Source organism: Octodon degus, unplaced genomic scaffold (genome assembly GCF_000260255.1).
Source record: "Octodon degus isolate 3935 unplaced genomic scaffold, OctDeg1.0 scaffold00046, whole genome shotgun sequence".
NCBI lineage: Eukaryota > Metazoa > Chordata > Mammalia > Rodentia > Octodontidae > Octodon > Octodon degus.
In genome coordinates this window covers 4346937-4353981 of record NW_004524622.1, presented here as the reverse complement: position 1 = coordinate 4353981, position 7045 = coordinate 4346937, and positions in this window count along the sequence as shown.

Here is a 7045-nt window from a genome sequence, read left to right as displayed (position 1 = left end):
GGGTCTTGCCTCTAGCCTCCTTGCAGGGAGTTCTGCTGAAGGGTTCCCTGCTGGGCCTGCAGCCTGGGTCAAAAGAGGATCCCTGGGCCCGAGAAGTCTCACTCACTTGCCGGGCCTGCGCTCTGGGTCTGTTCAGGATCCTGCGGCCCTGGTCGTCTCACTCACTCGCCGGCCTGCGCTCTGGGTCTCCTTTTAGCTTATTTAAAGGAAAGTTTCACTGAACAACATATTAGTACTTATAGATAGATATTTTATATCTTTAGATAAGGGATAAAAGCTACATTTTTGAACAATTTTGAAGAGGAAATTGATAAAATAGGATTTATGTTTGGAGAAAAAGTATCAAAAGAATGAAATCTAATATTTTCTTATGCAGGAAAAATCCATACAAGATTATCCCAACATCCCTTCTGTGAACCTTGATGCAACTTTTACATTTGCATAAGTGAATTTTATTTCTGACAATCATGTGCATGTACTTTTCCTATACTTTTAAAGATTTTTCCAACTTTCTATCATTTTACTTTACTTCCAGATATTCTCTTCAAATCATTTTTTTTTCTGACAGTTGAGTTTCTTCAAATGAATATATGGTAAATTTTGATGTCTGTAAGCATTTGATTAAGGGTATTAAATCATTGATTTCAGCAGTCCAATGGTTCCTACAAGTTCCTCCATTTTACTATAATTGGTTTTATTCCCTCTCAATCCTTAATAAACTTTATTTTCTAAAAAGGACAAGATTTCACATGCTATTCAAATAATAGCACAAAATTATTTGTAACAGTTTATTGACCTTTCCAAACTTTAATGATACATTATGAACTGATACAGTGTGGGGAAAGGTGTTAATCACCTAAAATATAATGCAGCTATTAATTATTAGAAAACAATCAGTCTTAATCATATTAATGTTTAAATGTGAAAATAAAGGATATACATTATAAAGGCTTAAAAATTAGCTTTCTGCTATGTTCCAGAATATATACTAGACATTTTTAACAGTACTGGACATTAATTTTAATTTATCACATGAGGACATTGAGCTCTGGGGTGTTTTAGATCATGCTCTAAGATGTTATATGCTGTGTGTCCAGGGGGAGAGCTGGAAGGCAGCACATATCTGACTCTTGCCCTCCTGGAGTACTGCACCATGGTAGAGTGCTTGGTTAGAGCACACCCAGTCCTAGGTTCAATCCACAGTCTCGCTGCATGCTACGTTGCCTCTATCGCAGAACTGCAAAGCTGTTCTACCCAGGAATAAATATGTTGGTAAGAGAATTGACTTTGTCACTGCTGTTGCATATCTGTGTGTGAGTACATGGTCTACACCATCCCTTCATTCTCAATATTTGCACTGCTGATGGTTATCAGTAACCATGGAGCCATCTGCTGTAGGCAGGGGTCTGACACCTACCTTATGTAAGCCAGGTCATGAAGGTTTCTGATGTTTCCAAACCTACAGGAAAGTATTGAGGTTGTGGCTTCAAATTATTCCTGAGTCCAGGGGTGTGTGTGGAGTGAGGTCAAGGGAGGCAGGCATAAGTGGCAGAGGCTTGATTGTGGCCGCCTCTGGACCTGACCCTCCTTCCCTTCACTGGTGCCTCCGTGACCACCTACCTTAGTCCTGCCCATGGCCAGTCTCATTTTTCTCTTTGTTCCAGTCTCTCCTATATAAGCAAATCATTTCTGAGTACTTCTGGCAGCTCATAAACTAGGCAATCGTAAGCTCCCCCATGTTCCTCACTTTTCTTCTCTGTCTCATTTTACGTAACTTGTAAGAGGCAGCCAGCATGGTGTCCATTATTCTATGGACGGGACATAAGTGTCGGTCCTGCAAACAGACCTGAGGGACACATCTGGGGTCCGGCACTGTGCTTCCAGGTGACATCAACCCATCTGAACTTTAAAACACCTAGCAAAGCAGTGTTTTATTTATGAAAATGTTCATCTCTCCATAACTCTACTCCACGTATATTCTTTCAACTAATTTCTAAACTCTTTCTGTGTGCCAGTTCCTGTGTTAAGGATTGGGACAACATCACGAAGAAACATGTTTGGATCCCCTTTGCAGCTCCTGGCTAAGAAACCCATATACTAATCAAGTCATTACAGAATTTTGGCAAGGTACAAAAGACTAATATTATGCTTTTAACACAAGTTCGTTTTCTAACCAAGCATTTTTTAATTCTTCCAGTATATGAATCAGTTAGCATCATGCCATATTGTGTGACTTTTGAAAAATGATACTTTGTAATGGCATCATATTTCAAATTGAAATTATTAAATTGCAGCAATGTATGACTGTCAAAGGACAAAAACATGCTCAGAGAAAGCTTGGCAGGGTACAGATGTCAGTGAAGGCTTAAGCTGGATCTCTTTATATACTAGATTTCCTTCCCTGTGTACCTTATATATAAACATTGATTATGCTACAAAGCAAGAAAAAGAAATGTCCACAAAAGAAAAAACATTCTGATGACAAGAGGGAGCACAGTGCAGCCAAGGCACTGTCAAAGTGGAAAGAGAAGCCATAGGAGGTGGGTGTAGGTGCTCATGGAAAGCAAGCCTGGTGCTGGTCACTCAGGGGCTCCTGGTGGCACCAAGAGATGTACCCAGCACCAAAGAAGATCCTTCTGCCTTCAGGTTTTAAAACTAGAGTGCACAGAGGAGATTGTACTTAATAGAATCATTCCTACTGCATATGGAAATTAGGACTAAGAAAATGGAAGTACGGAGAATTAGCAGATGATGTCTGAATGCAAACCAACATGACTACAGTGTGGGTTCTTTTTTTCTCCTTCTCATTTATCACTATCTTCTAAAAATCAAATACAGGAAGCATATGACTAATTAAAATTCCCAGCAAGTCAGGTATGAGTTAATTGAGTTTTTATTGCATTTGCACCAACAAGTTTCAATGCTTTCAATGAAATGGAATGTGATCTCTCTGGAATTTAAATGTTTCTATTATACCTCAAAATGTGCCGTCATCTTCCACTTCCCCTACAGATCACCATCTGCAAAGTCTCTGAACATGTTCTACACATAACCAATAATCTCTGTATAATTTGTTATTTTTTCAAGGAAAAAATTACTTGGCTACTCATTATTGTTATGAATAAATAAACCTTGGAATTAAGAAAAATGAGATTTAAGCTTTCTTCTCAGTGGGAAGGACTAATATTATGCTTTCAACACAATTTTGTTTTCTAATCAAGCATTTTTTAGTGCTTTCAGTATAGGAATCAATTAGCATCATACCATACAATACTTTCTAAAAATGATATTTAGCAGTAGAATCAAATTTCAAATTGGAACAATAAAATGTACATTCTATTATTTTTATTTTGTTACATAATTTTAAAATATCTCAACAGAACATTAAAAGCAGATTAACTTTGTTTCTCTAAGTTGAGGGAGGAAAAATAAAATCAAATAGAAGTCATAGATATTTTTAGGTTTATAGACCTCAAATGTAACACCAAAAATTCATGCTAAACAAGCTTTTCCTTTTTTAAAACAGTTGGAAAAAGCACAATATAAACAACTGAAGTCATAAGGCCATATCTTTCACTTGGGCACTTAAACTAAATTGAGTGAAAATTATTAATGTTAGAGGGATACTCCCTGGAAATGAAGTAATCTCCTGCCTCTGTCCACAAGGGCTACAGAACAACTTTTAGAGCTAGAGAGATGGACTTTAGAGTACTAGAGCAATGCCTAATCCAGAAAATCATTTCTAATTTCAAGAAATCCTTTTATGTTGTCCATCAATGAATGCAATTTATAAAGCCTGGAACTGTCACAAGGAAACATCTGTGGTTTATTAGGTCAATGTTTACTAATTAAAGTATCTCTTCTCTTCTTCATCATTGTGTCATAGTTTTACTCCTCTTTGATTATTAAGCAGTTACAGAAGTGGAATCTGGGAACAATTTTCTAATTTTTTACCCATAATTCTGTGTAAAACAAAGCAATACCAGAGGAATAAAATAGAAAAAGATCTTCTTTACCTACGTGATGAAGAATGTTTAAATTTTCCTGTCATACCTCTCATCTCCTACTCTGTGACATGCTGTGGGCAGTGTAAGCTCGTATTTTGTGACACATGAAATCACTCATTTCTTACATGCAGTTCTAATTCTGTGAGCTCTTTTGAGCAAGATATGCATGTTTAAAATTTTTATTTTTCCAATAACCAGCAGAACAGCAGGCACACAGATCAATGTATTCATCATTCTGAACTGCCAGCCACTACCCTGAGGCTAAATGCTATAAGCTGGAAGAAGTTTTCATACCTTACTCCAGCAAGAGAATTCACTGAGACATGTACCAAACAGGATTATATTTATGACAGAAATTTGCATAACAGGCTAAAAGCACTTGTAAGTGATGTAATCTCACTTACCTACTGGGAAGGCATCCCAGAACAAGGGAGAACTGTGTAGGGGCAGCGGATACAAACACTGGTCCGTTCCAGCACAGCTAGAGTGCAAGGAAGAGAAGGTACGCTTTGAGGTTTAAGCATAATCGCGATGCTTCTTTGCATGTGTCCACCTGCTAGGCTCCTGTTCCGCGATATTTGGTCGAATACCAGTCTATATGTTTCAGTGAATATTTTTAAAGACATAATTAAGATGCTAATCAGTAGACTTTGAATAAACAGATTTTCCCCATTACATCAGTCTCTCACTTATCGCGGAGGCTGTGTTCAAAACACCCTCCCAAGAAGTGAAAACCAGCGAAGTAGCGATATTGTATTTATCTTAGTATTTAAATGTTTTAAGGTTTGATAAACCCTTCCAACACTCTTACACAGTGGTCCCACACTTTTAAAGACACTTTTAATTTTCTTAACCGTTTTCTAAACCCATAAACCTATATAATTTTAACAACATACATATACTGTACAGTACCACGATATAGCAAAAAATCTGCAATAAATAATTTTGATTATTTTTTTTTGAAAACTCGTGAAAGAGTGAATCTGTGAAAGTCGAGCCGCGAAATAGCAAGGGACCACCGTAATATGAATAGGGCTCTTTTAATCATTTGCCGAAGTTTTTACAAAGGAGACTGAAAACCTTCAAGGGTAAAGGACTTCCACCTCAAGGCTGATTCACACTTGAGGCTACACCGTTACTTTTCTCTTGACTTTCTGGTCTCTCAGCCTTTCCTTTGGACTATGGGACTCACAACTGTATAAATACAAACCAAATATTTAAACATTCTCTCTCTCTCTCTCTCTCTCTCTCTCTCTCTCTCTCTCTCTCTCTTCTCTCTTCTCTTCTCTCTCTTCTCTCTCCTCTTCTCTCTTCTTCTCTCTCTCCTGTCTCTCTCTCTCTCTCTCTCTCTCTCTCTCTCTCTCTCTCTGTCCCTGTCTCCCTCTGTCTCTGTGTGTGTCTCTCTTTCTCTCTCCTCTCTCTCTTCTCTCCTCTCCTTTCTCTCTCTCCAGCTGCACATACATAGCCATCCCTTTGTATATGTTGGTTCCAGATCTTTAAATTGAAACAATGCAGATCAACAATATTTAAAAAAGGACGTTTACTGAACATGCACACACTTTTTTCTTGTCGTTATTTCAGAAACAATAAACATTTCCATAACACATTTTATTAGCTATAACAAGTAATCTAGAAATGAGTAAAAATCTATAGAGTATACAATATACATATGTATGTGCAAGTATTATTTTACAGAAAGGAGCACGCACAGATTTGGCTATCTATAGGGGGCCTTGGAGCCAGTCCTGTGGTAACCAAGGGGTGACTGTGAATTTATGCGCCCATACATGTACATATACATTATTTTGCTTTGTTTCCTTTGGAAAATTCTGAATCAGCAATGAAAGTCATGATGGATCTCAGTTGAGCTCTGTTGTCCCAGGTTTCTGATCACTTAGCATCTTCTAGCATCCTCTTCGCTTTCAGATATGCCTCACTTCATTGATAAGATGCACCAATAAGGGTGACGCTCAAGCAGTGTAGGGAGATGCAGAGTATCTAAAACTGAACACCATCTGTAGTGGATTAGAAATGGTGGCTTTGTGTGGAATGAGTGGAAGAGAGGACGTTTTCTTGCTTAAGCCTCTGTCTGACTCTTGTGTTTTTCACTAAAATAAGAACTAGGAAAAGAGGGTGTCGTTCAATGGCACAGTGCCTTCCTGGAAAATCTGAGGCCCTGCGTTTGATTCCTTATTAAAAACGTTAATGCCTCATCTATTTTAATGCTCTCTTTAAAGTAAATTCAAAAGTAAAAAGGACAAAGGAAAAAAAACAGATATGAGAAACAAAGGAGAAAGGGTTTTTGATTCATCGTGTGAAACACTGAGGTGACTGAAGCTTCTACTGGTGGAGTGCTGCAGCAGAAGACAGAAGAGCAGGAGTCTCACATGTGAGGTGCATTTGGGCATCGCTTGTGTAGAACTTCTAATTAAATCCCATGCAATCCCGTTAATCCACAAAGGGACAAATGTAGAACAGGTAGAATTAGGATTATTTAGCTGACTGTTCTTTACTCCCTGCCTTAACTACAGCCTTTCTCTGCCCCAACTGGGATGATTGGAGAAAATTCATTTTCTCTTTCTGTATATTCAGAGAAGTCAGAAATGATGGCCTTGCCTTTGAGAAATATGAAGACTTAAATATAATTGAGTTGCAAGAGATCCTGAAATGCCCAAGACTTCCATGTCAAAAGAAAAATCAGAAATAAATTTTGTCTCACACACACGAAAAAAGAGCACTTCAAAGACTTAATTTTTCAGCAGTTTCAATCAAGATATATCTGACTGCAGTTCCATGACACCAGGAATTGTGATTACAGGACAAATATGCGGTAAATTACTTGAAGGTGTTGGGTGACCAAGTCCTCCCAGGATATGCTGGTTTGCACGAAAGTGAGGGTTTTCCTCAGGGAGGAAGTATTTCAATGTTAAAATCCAGAAGTTCCAGGGAAATGGTGATGGTTGGCCACCCTAAACTTAATGTACTCAAATGCATGTGAAAATGACTAATTTGTAAGAATGAGAGTGATTGGGAAAAAA